The sequence below is a fragment of the Mytilus galloprovincialis genome, chromosome 7, assembly GCF_965363235.1.
Source record: "Mytilus galloprovincialis chromosome 7, xbMytGall1.hap1.1, whole genome shotgun sequence".
Lineage (NCBI taxonomy): Eukaryota > Metazoa > Mollusca > Bivalvia > Mytilida > Mytilidae > Mytilus > Mytilus galloprovincialis.
Window position 1 is genome coordinate 88,663,165 of NC_134844.1, and position 15,396 is coordinate 88,678,560.

The following is a 15,396-nucleotide window of genomic DNA, read 5'->3' on the forward strand; positions in this document are numbered from 1 at the left end:
ACAGTTACTTGACCAGGTCTCAGCACGGGCAAGTAAATTTTAAGGTCTCTAAAAAAACAGTAAAAACAATGTCACAAAACTAGGAAACTTTCCATGTCACTTAGACTTGTGAATCTGACAAGTCGACTTACTTAAGTGACAAGTAGACTTGTGTATCTGACAAGTCGACTTACTTAAGTTACAAGTAGACTTGTGTATCTGACAAGTCGACTTACTTAAGTGACAAGTAGACTTGTGTATCTGACAAGTCGACTTACTTAAGTGACAAGTAGACTTGTGTATAATCTGACAAGTAGACTTACTTAAGTGACAAGTAGACTTGTGTATCTGACAAGTAGACTTGTGTATCTGACAAGTCGACTTACTTAAGTGACAAGTAGACTTGTGTATAATCTGACAAGTAGACTTACTTAAGTGACAAGTAGACTTGTGTATCTGACAAGTAGACTTACTTAAGTGACAAGTAGACTTGTGTATCTGACAAGTAAACTTACTTAAGTGACAAGTAGACTTGTGTATCTGACAAGTCCACTGGTGTAGTTTAACAAGTCGACTTATGTATCTACCAAGTCTACTTGTCACGTAATTTAGTCTACTTGTCACTTTATTAGATTAGGTCTACTTTTCACTTAGTTAAGTGCACTTGTCAGATATATAAGTCTGTTTTTATATGTCATGAAATGGGCAAAAACGCTAAAAGATGTTTTAATTTTTTACAAAACAGTTTAGTTTAAAAATAGAGAATAATACATAGCAAAATCTGTATCATATACCAGGTATCGTATCATCCCGAGACATCAATATCAGCCCATGGTCGAGGATGATACGGCGTGTGATACTGATTTTGCCATGTATTAATCGCTTTATCATATATTTCAACAGAAGAGTATTATATCATATGAACTGTTTTTTTATCCATAGCACTGGGTTACCTTCAGTTCTACTTTTGTCCTGTTTAAAAAGCTTTAAAAGAACTGCTCAACTACTTATCCGAAGCACCTGGGTTACCTTACAATATGCGTGCTGTTGTTTTGAAAATAATTTGTTTATTATAATTGTAGTTATTTGTGTGTTTTTATATTTTTTATAGTTGCATTTGGTGTGCTAAAAAATATGAAAACTTGACGTTCGTGACGTCACATACAACATGAAAACTTGACGTTCGTGACGTCACATACCAAACAATGACGTCATTTAAAAAATTTACCTATTTTGAGGAAATTTTTTCTAAAGCAAAAAAAAAAAATAAAGAGTAGGGGTGTGATAAAGGATATGCGATAAACGGTAGGGGTGTCATAAAGGGTATGCGATAAAGGGTGCGCATCAAAGTTGCGCGATATGGATTAGACAGCAGGCTATTTATCAAATTTGCAAAACTACTGTATTTACTACTTAACATATGATAAACAGTTTTTACTAATGAAAAATTACAAGATAAGTATTACAGTGTTACATAAAGTTTAAATATGAAATTCAGAAACAAGTTTGGAAAAACTTTTTATAAATCCGTCTCCCTGAGTTTCATCTTCTTATCTTAACTAAGTGACAAGTAGACTGCATTAACTGACAAGTCGACTTATTAGCTAATTATGACGACTTAACTAAGTGACAAGTGGGGGCAGATATATGCCACCATAATGTGGGATATTCTCGGAAATAATTTTGTTTCATAGGCAGGCCAATTAGAACATTGATGCAAAAGAGAAATATAGTGCATATCTAAGTTTTTATACCTTATAATTCATGATGATAAACATAGTCCAGTCGATTTGTGCAGATTTTTGACAAAATTGCTCAGATTGTGGTAAAAGCATGAAATTTGGAATAGTGGTAGAATATGTCATGGACAACATTTTAAGCTATGGACCCACTCTGAAAGTCGAAATTTGCGGAAGAGGCGGCCATTTTAAAATGGCGGCCGTTTGATCTCTATAGATTAATAAAAAAAAATATGAAAATAATATGAGAGAAGATATTGACATGAAACCTGGGTAATAGAATAATAGTGCTGATTCCAATTGTCTTGTTGAACAAAGTTTTATGAAATATTACCCATATTGAATGGCGGCCATTTTGAAAATCTTTGTTTTTTTAAGCCAAAAAAGGTAGTCATTATTCGATGAAAATTAAAAAAAAAACCAATGTGGAAGATATACAAATGTATTTATTTGAGCTATATAAACAGGACGAAAAACGAGCCTATGACCCCCCCCCCCCCCCCCCCCCCCCCGGGTTATTCTTCTGTTTCGTTGAGGGTACAAATTACTTTATATTTTCCGACAATATACATGTCTGTAATGTTCAAAAGTAAGCGACATAGTTAAAACGCGACCAAGAACGAGATCATAAAATGAACTGTTACTCTAAAAGCAATATCCGTATCACCGCTTGTTCAACATAGAATAATAGGATAATTTTATTTTACAAGTATAAATAAAGCAAGACAATATTTTTATACCTGTCATTTATAATAGTTGGCTGATTACAGGATAATTCGCTTTGTTGATATTGTTCATTTGAAACAACTTTCGAAAACCTTGATTGCAGACATAATGAATTTCATATCATACAAGTAATTAATGTTATAGGAACATCAACTGCTCAAATGTTCTCAATTGACGTTAACAATATCTAACAAAAATGAAATGTACATGATTTGTCAAACCTCACTCTATCACATTGTCCTCCATATTTACATAGAATAGTACAACTTAATACTGCCTTTACACATTTGCATTTCCTTAGTAACCGTGTTCACTTTGACTTATCAGTTAAGCGCTTGCTGCAGGAAGTTATTATAAAGTCATATGATATATTCATCACAGATGACAAGGACTGTCATCTGAGGACTTCATATGTATTGATTTTTTGGTAGCCATTTTGAATGATGGCTATTTTGAAAAAATGAATTTCCAATACAACATTATTCGCTAATCTTATTTATTCTGTTTGCATTCACACTTTTTTTACTAATATGCATTGGATATTTATAAAATGGTCAGATAAGGCATGCACATGTTTACAAAATAAAGATATTAGTATAAGAATTTCTAACTGTTACTTACACGTTTGCCTAAGTGACTTTTTAAAACAGAAATTACGTATATATGATATAATTTATGACCGAACGTTGTTGTTGGAAAAGATCAAAATTGTAGATTTCTAAAACACTGGAGCTAGATATCAGAAGAACATAATGGGCGTTTAGACTAGAAGGAATGTGTGAAACGGCAAGAGAGGACATGTGAGGGTTTCCATGCAATGCCAAGCATATCCAAACAGAACAGACATAGACATTTGAGCTGGCAATCACTCTTTTTGATGCAGGCATACAACGATGTTGGGTCTTGAATTGGTTTTCCTTTAGCTCAATTTGAAACAGTTAAATGAGGGTTATGGAACTGCAGAAGCACTCCAGACCGCACAAATTCTGTCAAACAAATTTTCAGACCTCAAAATATTTCATCAGTAAAAGGGAAAACATACTTCTGATGTTGAAGATAAATTGCCAGTTGAAAGAAAACAAGAAGTAACTAGACACTGTTAAGTAATACTGAATCAACACAAACAATGACTGCAATGTTTTTTTTTCTGTGGTGATGTATCTGAAGATCTCCATGATACTTCGAAATTTAAAAATCGACAAAAATAGGACATGACTGTGCGCCTGTACTACAAGACATATTTCCTTAGCCAAAGCTAGAGCTGGAGATGTCAAATTACCAGTATCCTGCTTGATGATTGATAAAACTTGACAGCATAGCAAATAGGCAGAATAAAAGACACAGAATGAAAGCCAAGAATCTTTTATCCTTGGAGTTGTGCTTGCCAAAATAATAAAATAGATTGACGGCACACGGTCTGGCAGAGGTATTGTACCAATCTCCAAGCTTGCAGACCACGCTAAATTGTACAATAAATGCCTGGAACAACTTGTAGTTATCATGAAAGGAAGGACTGATACAACGCATCTAACAAAATAGGAATGTAGCTAACAAAGGATATTTGCAAGCATACAAGCAAGATAAATTAGTTCTCTTGATTTTCAACAAAGGTATTCTTGAAGCTCTGAAACAGACCTGATAATTAAAAGGTATCACCATAGCCATAGCAGGCAAAGTATATATGCTTGATACTTAGAAAAGCTTTACAAGGACACTCAACAACAGCTATTAACACGAATCAGTTCACCAGACATAAGTTTCCTTAGTATGAATAATACAGGATGGCCAAATATCGAGACACAATCCAGTAATATCGATGAGTGGAAGACAACACTCACCATTTCTCAGCTATAATAGTTCAATTGTGCAACTCGTCATCGAGAGGATACAATTGCAACTTTTCAGTCCTCCGATAGAGAGTAAGATGTCTAAAAGATTGTGGAACGGATTCATTTTGAAAGCCTACAGTGAATGTCCCTGTAAACCTTTCTATAGTAGCAAGCCGAACTCTTCAAACTATTCTAGTGACTTTGACTATGAAAAGGCCTTCCCCATCACGATGTTAACAATTTGTAAAAGACATGGCCTGTTTCAGAACTTCCCTAACATAGTCATTGAGAATCCAGAGAAAGACGCAACCTTTCATGTGTGCTTGCATATCATCTATGATAGCTATTATTTAATTTTTCATAAATGTTGTATTAATCATTCCTTCCATGACAACTAATTTTCACTAAAGACGTTTACTGCACCATTTTTCCATATCATCAATTTCAAATATTAAAACAATATCTGTACCAGACTGTGAGCCGTCACAGTTTTCTATTATTTTGGCAAGCCCCGTTGCAATGGATAACAGATTCTTGACTTTCTTTCTGTGTCTCGAATTCTGTCTAATTGCCTTGTCGTGCAGTTTTAATAAACATTTAGCATGAGATCGGCTCCTGAAATATTGTAGATCTTGTAATCTTCAGCACTGAGTCTGGCTAAAAGAACAATGGTTAGTAGTTCAAGTGACAGTCACATACTCTATTGTCGATCACAATTGTTGATGCTTCATGATGATAGTCAGATACCTCATCACAAAGAAAGAAAGAAATATCTGCAATCATTGTTCTTGTTGATTCATCACAACTGTGGCTGGTTATTCTACTGTTTTTTTTTCAATCTGTGACTCATTGTGTTTTTCCTGACTATATATATTAAGATTTGCTTTGACAGGATTAGTACCTTTTGTCTTGTGATTCTCCCATTGCATGGCCTTCATCAACGTGGAACAGTTGTATTCTTACAAAAAATGACTGATTACCAGCTCAAATGTCTATGTCTGCTCTTTTTGTATTTGCTTGTCATTGTAAATCATCACGTGTCCTCTCTTCCCGTTACGGAATTCTTTCCAGTCTATCTATTTATTAGATTTTTTCAGCTCTAGTGATTTTGATACCTACGTATTTTTCCTGTTCAACATACAGTGCTCATATTGTATATACGCATATTTTTTTTATGGTTAAAAAAAGTCCCTATACCCTACATGCTAAACTGCAATTAAAAGAATTTACGTATTTCTTTAATTACATTTATTTGTTAACATATGAATACCTTATTTGAGCACTTGGTGAATATATCTTATATGAAAAGCAACAGTCATAAATAAATGATTAGCAAAACTAGTTGTAAATGCATATAAAACTTAGTATTAATTCAAAAAAACAATTTAGGATAGTAATAATAATAATAATATATTGCAAATTTACGTTTCCAAAATGACCACAATTCAAGATGGCCACTAAATACTTCAATAGTCCTCAGTTTATATTCTTTGTCATAAGATCAAAATTAGTTTAGTAACATATTTTTCATATTTTTTCTAAAAAAAAATTATTGATTTTTTGGACATGATTTCAAAATGGCCGCACAGAACCGCCATTTTGATTTTCTGAATTGGGTCCATAGCTATGAATGTTAGTTATGACCTCAACTAACACTCTGCAAAGTTTGATGCTTTTACCACAATCTGAGCAATTGTTTCACATTTCGACTGGACTAACAGTAGGACACCTTTTAAAGCAGAACATGTCTTCTATACCACTTTTAAAATATTTAGAAGTTGACTCCTCTCAGTGGTAAATTACACATTTTTCTGGAAAAAAAAGTTAAAGGAATATAACAGTTACTCGCCAGTCATTCTGTTCGTGTCTTTCTAAGCTGGTAAGACTTTTCAGATAATATTAGACTATGGTGTGTGATATTTTATTTGTTGAAAGAGTGTATAATTAGAAGTAACTGCAGATACATGTATAACAAAGGATACACAAATATCCATTAGAACTTCACTTAATCCAATAGCATACGTCAACCACGCAAAGACAAACATAACATATAGAAAGAGTAGATGTGGAGTTTACGTCAACCTCTATGTAGCAAGAGTAGATGTGGAGTTTACGTCAACCTCTATGTAGCAACCCAAAGACAAAAATAACATATAGAAAGAGTAGATGTGGAGTTTACGTCAACCTCTATATAGCATCCCAACGACAAAAATAACATATAGAAAGAGTACACGTGGAGTTGCGGTGTATACATACGTCAACGTCTATACAGCAACCCAATGACAAGAATAACATAAAGTCAAAATAGATTTTGAGTATTCGTCAACGTTTATGGAGAAACCAGCGACACAAAAGATATATCCTAAAAGTAGATATTGAATATACGTCATTCTAATGCAATTTGAATGTAACAATGTTTTTCATTGGCTAAAAGTTGCCGTCAAATCCACAGCTTATAGCTAATCCCGGCTGACACAGCCGATTGAACTTTTGACGCATACAACAATCACATTTCCATTGTGGCGTCATATATTTTGTTTGATGACATCCAACTTTTATTAGAACCTGTGTGATATCCAGCAATGGCGGACAAATAGCGATATTAAGGTGTATTCGTTTGTAAATACTACCCTAGTTACAATGATTTAATAAAAAAAAGATTCTGTTCTGGGAATAGTATACTGTTTATCTATTATGTCGGTTGATTGATTTTGCTTACTGCTAAACCTCAAGTGGCAACTATTTCATTAAAGTGCGCATTGAGTATAATTATGGGACGTCCCATATCTCAATTAATCGGCAAAGACAAATCTCTTGACCAATCTAACGAATTTGACGAGATTGTTCATAGTTTTACCACACCGTATGCTTACGGACACTGTACAATTTCTGATGGAATATTTTGCGGAAACTAGAATTGTTAATCAAATGCAAACACGTTGAATTACAATGAAATATCCATGCGTGTACAAATTTATGCATTAAAGTAAAATCAAGGAAGGGACAGGTAAAAACGGGAAACGAAGCAACGTCGACAATGTTGTTGATATCCCGTGAATATTGCTCCGAAGCGTTGGACAACCTTTCTATCCGCCTTCTAATAAAAAAAAAACACTCTATGTGATTGTATAGGCATTTTTTTTAAATTTATTTAAGAATACATGTATATCAAATACAAAAAAAAAGAGAATTTGAATAATATCTAGTAAAGTCTAGCGAATAAATAATAAATGATATATGTGGTAAAACAATGCGAATGTTGTTTACGTATTTTAATTAAAGTTCAAGTCTGATATGAAAACTGGTCAAAAGCAGACCTGTCCTCATGTCTGGTCAGGAGCAGACCTGTCCACAGGTCTGGTCTTAGGCAGACCTGTCCTCAGGACTGGTCAAAATCAGACTTGTCCACAGGTCTGGTCTAAGGCAGACCTGTCCTCAGGACTGGTCAAAAGCAGACTTGTCCACAGGTCTGGTCTGGGGCAGACCTGTCCTCAGTACTGGTTAAAAACAAACTTGTCCATAGGTCTGCAGCAGTCTAAAAAGCAGACCGTAATCCACCAACGACGAAGATAATTTGCTTGACTGTTTAAATTCTCAACTTAACTTAGAAAGCAGTCAACAAGTTAACTCTAAGTTAACTTTTGTCAAGGTTAGGACCGCACCCATCTGTACTTAACACTAGGGATACAACACGAACCCTACTTAACACTAGGGATACAACACGAATCCTACTTAACACTAGGGATACAACACGAACCCTTCTTAACACTAGGGATTGTACCAGGTGCTCCTGAATCGTGTTGCTCTTGTAGTTCAAACCCAAAGCTAAGTCAATATAGCATTGAAGACATTGATATGTTAGACAAAAAAATGAAGGTAAATATATGTGAAATGATGCATTTCATGTAAAGTATAATCACGCAAATAGGCTGGGATATATCAATCTCCCAGATATTAAGATTTTATAAGATTTGCGTTTTCTATAATGATTTACATGATATAGGGTTGATGCTTACAAGAAAGCTATTGGACAAAAGTTCCAGATGGAGAAATGCAAGTCGACCCTTCGAATCCGTTAAGGACGCCATCATGATTTGGTTGACCAGTATGACATATCTATTTCACAGATAACGACGGTACTGTGCCAATGGTCGTAGCTGCATCAAGTTCTCTGTTTTACGAAAGTGACACACCGAATTAGATGTATCACAGGGTTTGTACTAATACTATCTGACTGGTGCACTTGTGGATCAGGATCTGCTTACCCTTTCAAAATAAATTGGTTGAACGAATATCGTGGAACAAGTCTTTCCAGAATGCACTACAAGCAACTGACTAGTCAAAAACATTACCGGAGTGCATATTGATGGAAGTAAGTGTGATTTGTGAAAATATAATGTTTTTACAGCATCGGTTTTATTAAATACGCAAGGGAAGTAAATCGTACAAAACACCAAACCTGGGTATTCCTCAGGTAAAGGTAACTGTTTGATAACACACTCAAACAAATGAAAATAAATCGTGCGTTATTAGCTATACATCAACGTGGAAAAGTAAAAAAATGCAAATTGCAATTTAAAGTAAATGGCGGGCATGCAAAGTTATTAGAATGTCTGGTATATTCAAATAGGATATTTATTTGGTAAAACATTTGTATAATCATTGAATTTTGTCAGAAAAGACACCAGAATTTCCTAATATAAAAATCAGTGATTTAGGTATACAGCTCATACATATAGTCTTTATCCATTCTAAAAGATAACATTTTAAAACAAAATGCTATCTTAAGGGTTTTTTAAAAACTCATATCAAAAGAGGTGCGACAGATTAAAATGACTTCAACTTCGCCACTTGAACTAATGGTTTCATAGCTTCCATTGGAGCAGAAACCTAAATCAAGGAAATCATGATATCAAGTGTTCCAATTAGCATTTTTGTTCAAGGACAGATGTTGCCAGATGTGTCCCTTTATGCGAACAATTCAATAAAAGTAATTTAGAAAATTAATGATTTTATAAGTATATATCTAGAATGACCCTTTGTGACAATTCTTTACATATTTCACTCAGATGATGACGATTTTTGTTTACACCTAATCATTGAATTTTGTCAGAAAAGACACCAGAATTGTTGTATAAACGATTGCATTTTAACAATCCTTATGCGAGAATGTGATTTGTCATGTCAGAAATTCATAATATAGAAATAAGTAGTATAGGTATACAGCTTATACATATAGCCTTTATCCATTTTAAAAGATAACATTTGCAAAAAAAATGCTATCTTAAAGGTTTTTAAAACATCATATCAAAAGAGGGGCGACAGATAGAAATGACTGCAACTTCACCACTTGAACTATTGGTTTAATAGCTTCCTTGAGAGCAGAATCCTAAATCAAGGAAATCATGATATCAAGTGTTCCAATTAGCTTGTTTCTTGATGGACAGATATGTTGCCATATTTGTCCTTTTATGCGAAAAATTCAATATAAGTAATTTACAAAACTAATGATTTTATGATATAAAGCTGGAATGACCCTTTGTGACAATTCTTTAAATATTTCACTCAGAATTAACGTCTTTATCCCCTGACCTGTTCATTGGACATTAACCTCCTTTTAATATCAACATTACATCTTATGGTAAAATTCTAAAAAACTAACTTCCGGCATATCCATTCAAATCAATAACATGTTACCAAGTCTGCAATATGACAATTGCTTTTCATTCGTTTGATGTGTTTGAGCCTTTGATGGCACTTCCGATCTGAATTTTCCGTTGAATTCGGTATTTTTTTTAATTTTACTTTTTTTTCAATCTCAATTTACAATGTATTTAAATGATAAATGGAAGTTGTAACTTGTTGGACTTTGGCATTGTTTTGTACTTATAAAATATATAACACAACGGCGATGTCAATTCTAAAATAAGGTACATAATTGGAAAACGGGTAAGAATTTAAAGTTGTTTGATGGCCATGATAAACAATGTTTTCTTGGTAATAATACAAAATTGAGATATGTAACAGAACAATTAAGTAAGTAAGTAAACACCATCTGACACGATCAACACTAAGAAAAAAGAGGAAAAAATAAATAAAATGATAACGATATTTATTCCAAGTATGTCAAATTCGTGATCACTGTCACAATGTCCTTCATCATAATTTACAACAATGCAATTTGCCACGTTATGCAAGGAAATGGTGATTCCAATATATGGAATAAGATGAACAAATGATGCAGATACATATACGTTTCTGAAGTTAAGCATCACAATATAACATACTAAAGACAATTATCTTAATATAACATAGTTGTAGAAAACTTCAAAATATCTCGTTGTTTTGCATTTTAAAGTAGATACGGTATAGGAGAATTTTTAGCTTAGGGTACAAAATAAATAGTCTTAAGCAAGAAGAGCATCAATTCAGTATGAAAACACCGAGATGGCAATTTTAGTTTTGTCTTAATTAAAATGTCGGTCAGATACAAGATGGACACACTAGATAAGAATTTTCTTACTATCAAAACCATTCTACACCTATTCACAGTTATATATATTTATTACTTTAAGATAAATTCTTTAAGTCTTTGTATCTCCAATCCATTAATAATCTGTCATGGAAAATGTTTTTTTATTTTTTTTATTTTGATTTCATAATAAGGACAAATAATAAGCAAGCCGTGACCAGGTGTCTTCATAGCAAGGATCATAACTTAGTTATTGAAACGCATGTTACACATATGTTAGTCATTAACTAGTTATCAAAGGTACCAGGATTATAATTTAGTACGCCAGACGCGTGTTTCGTCTACATAAGACTCATCAGTGACGCTCATATCAATACATTTATAAAGCCAAACAAGTACAAAGTTGAAGAGCATTGAGGATTCAAAATTCCAAAAAGTTGTGCAAAATACGGCTGAGGTAACACGATATCAGATACTCACAACTTGTCCTTATAAGTTCATGAGCATTCATAAGTTGTGGTCATAATAAAACTTCCAAGAAATACACTTAACCTATTTTTCATTGGGGATGGATAAAGCAATTTATCAAAAATTAAAATTGATGAGAAAAAAACATCCTGTTATGAGGAATTTGAAACTTCTGGAATGATGAAATATCTTAATTTTTGTTAACATTTAGACGACTATATTACAATTTACTCATCACAGGTTTATAACGATTATTTTGATCAAATATCATGAAGCATCCGTGCAAGTTTATTACAAAGCTTACTACCATTTCAGCATATTTCTAAAAGGTGACAGAATTTACAATTGTTCATTTGTATGTCTCAATTGGTTATTGTTTTTAAAAAATCATTAAAAGTAACATGAGTAAGTTATTGCGGTAATGAAAAATATTTGAATCATACTCATAGGAACATAATTTTTCAATTGAAACGCATGTTATAAATGTCTTAGTCCATAACACGTTATCAGATATAGCAACTTGTCCTATTTTAGTATCATAAGTTGTGTATATAATAAAACTTCCAAGAAAAACACTTAACCTAATTTTCGTTGGGGATGGATATAACAATTTGTGAGAATTCATAAATGACGAGAAAAACATCTTGTTAAGAGGGAAATATTTATTATTTTGTTAAAATTTAGACACATAGATTACAATTTGTTGATAAAAGTCCATAACGCTTATGTCAATCAAACATAACATGACGAAATCCCTGAAAGTTACTTTTGAAGCTTACTGTCATTTCAACCTACTTCTAAAATGTTGTAGAATCTACAAATCTTCATTTTTAAATATCAAATTGTTTATTGTTTCAAAATTTATAATTAAAATAAGTTGTAATGAAAATCATTTGAATCGTACTAAATGAAAATTATGTCACAAATTTTCATTTTTTTTTCTCAAAACATGATATATACAAAATTATGAATGTCTAGAGGTCGGTGCCACTGTTGTATCAATTCAAGTTTCGGAGATAGCAGAAAGATGTTTTCATAAATTTGTTTAATCAGTCAATTGTGATATTCTATGTATCTGTCCGTGTCATATAATAACGTTTAAGTTCAGAAAATGAAAACATCAACCCCTTTGTGGTTTAACTGTAAACGCTTTCCCATGTATAGTCCAGTTTAAAAAAAAAAGAGAAATATAATACTTTATGTATAGTGAATCGGCTATTATGTGTCCAATCCATCTGTGTAAATAGCCTTCATTATGACCTTTCTAATAAAAATGTAGATACAATTTCAATAGTAAACTATATCCCAATTTTAATCTATAAATATAAGTCAAGTGTTTTTTTTTTTTTTCACACACACATTATTTGAGTGTTCACTTTCAAACAACTTTGTTTAGACCAGCTTATGAAATGGACATCATGTTACCCCTTTATGCGTGAACATATTCTCTTGACGATTCAACTCATAAAAAAAGTACAAAACGATATAAAATGCGCATTATCCGTAATCAGAAAATCTTTATATTCTAATAATTATAATTACACGCACAACTTTCACTGTTGATTTGCTACGTTATACATATCCAACAACATCGAATACAAATTTGGGTGCAGCAGTATAAGGAATATTTATAAACTAGAGTGGTTTTATCTTAGAAACATGAGTGCCCCCTTATTTCATTAATAATCATAATTCACCAGGAGCTACACTGATTTGGTTTGTATATCAAGGCAATGACTGCTTGTTATCCTGTAGGCTTTAAGTTAAGTTAATGATTCTGATTTCACTTTAAAAAAAAACATGATTGGTATCAAAGTGAATGATGTGGTATGACTGTCCATCTCAAAACTATCTTTCAAATGTCGAATGAAATTGATGTAAGTAATTTTATATAAACGCATGGTTTTAACAATGAGAAAACCCTTTACTATATAAATGGCTATATAAGGCATTCACATGAAACATAAACAAAATGTTTTTATCTATAACAAAACATTCAAGACAATTTGTAACAGACATCAGTTGGTTACACCTACTGACCTACAGCATTCTTACATAGGACGGACGCATCAACAACATAGTGTGTGCTTTGAATTTTCATGATTTTGTAATAATAGCGATTTATTTTTCTAACTGAATTGAATATTAAAACGTGCAACAGAAAACATCAGCTACCAATAATTCAAAATATCTTATCAGGAAAAAAACACTTTGACTTTGCATTATAAACGAATACAAGAAATTGTTTACGAAATAAAAATGACCAATCTCATAATAAAGAGACTACACTCGCGAAATGTTTGTGATAAATCAGACTGCAACATTTTTTGTTATTGTTGTACATTTTTTAGACCTTGAAAAATATGTATACACAATATCAGTACTACGTGACAAAATCATAAGTTAAATGAAACATCATCACAGGAAGATGAAGGGTGTGAATATTAACAATTTAAACTTGACATCTTCTGTAGGTTACAAGTGGATACATTACACTATCTTCATTAGATTGGTTTGACCTTATTTGTTGTTTTATTCAATGCTATCAATTTATACATCTATCATATAACGGGTGGGAGAGTCTAATGATTTTTACATGTTTTTATTCAATGATATCAATTTATTATTTACTATACATCTATAATATAACGGATGGAGGAGGCTGATAATTTTTACATGTTTTTATTCAAATCTAGATTTATAACAGTAATCACTCAATGCGATAAACCCAACATATTTCGAAAACAAGGATTGCATATAGTGTTCATTAGTAAACCAAGTTTTGTGAACTGTTAATCATGGTAAATTACTTTTAACTATAGGGACGAGTTGTCAGGGATTCATTTGTCCTGCGTGTTTTTTTGTCTTTACATATAGGTATCTAACAGTTTATTCTTCATCAGTTTGATTAGTGGGTCTTTTTCTTAACTAGATAACTCTCCTATGCATTTGAGCGACGAGTTTACATATCTTTATTTATCAGCAGATAAACTATTCTCCATCAGTTGGGCGATTTTGCAATGCAGCGAAATGTCTTTAATTCCAGTGTATCATACAGACAAGTAAGTTTATGTTGAATGAGATGCAATATCATGCAGTTAGTATATTTAATTTTATCAAGTCATATTTTGGTATTGACCAGTTATTTTGGTGAACAGTTAGATTGACATTGTTTTAAGATCCACATTTGGCTAAATATATGGATCATGACGGATAAACACTTTAAATATACTGCGAGCAGTTTTCTAATATAAATATATACATAGCGCATGTAAGAAGTTTTTTGTAAACATTTTAACAACATTTTACAATTGCATGTATGCATCTTGAAAACGTTACGTATTTAAAATTGAGAAAACATAGTTAAATTTTTGTTCACATAATATCATAGTATGTGAAAATGATTCCTTGAATATCGATATTAAAACATCTAGCATAAAGCAAAAGCATTAATAAGAAATGATGAAACAATATATTCTAATAACGTGTTGCTGATATCCAGATTTACTACTCTAGTTCCGATAGCGATCGATACAAAATTAAAAGAAGGCTATTTTCGACACTTTATATGTGGCGGTTCATTCTGAGAAGAGCAATAAGCCCTCAATAACCCTAAACAATTTAACTTTACTGGGTTTACACTAATTCATGCCAAAAAAAAACCAGTTTATAAATAAGAAAAAAACCTCTTCTTTTCAACCGAATAACTCTCGGTAATATGTAAGGTAACACTCGACCAATCTACATCAATGCTAATCTTGTAACATATTATATAACGCACAATCATTCAACCTTAATTTCCACTCGGTTAATAGGAGATTGCATTTGACTAATCAACAAATTGAGCAATCATGCTGTTTATACGCTCACAAACGGTCAATCGGCAAGACGACCACTGAGGTTATATTCTAGATAACTTTCAGCCAATTACTAAAATGACCGCTTGATAATATGTCCGGTAACACGTTGTCATCTGTAAAGCGACTACATACTAAATAATGTGAGGCAGGGATTACCTGTGAATGGGGACGAAGTCTGTAGGAATGATTTTTTTTGTAACTTAAATATTTGTTTAAAAAAAAAGAAACGGAAATACCGTAACGTTTCCGATTTTGGTGTTGTTGTTAGATTTTACTTGTGACGTTATTTAAGTTATGACGCCATGTTTAATGTAAACAAAGAA

At 32.5% G+C, this 15,396-nt stretch overlaps 1 protein-coding gene across 1 annotated transcript in view; it reads right to left on the minus strand.

Moving 5' to 3' along the window:
* The window catches only part of LOC143083957 (uncharacterized), a 235,526-nt gene that overhangs the window by 84,273 nt on the left and 135,857 nt on the right, over positions 1-15,396 (minus strand). The gene's annotated exons all lie outside the window — the stretch shown is intronic.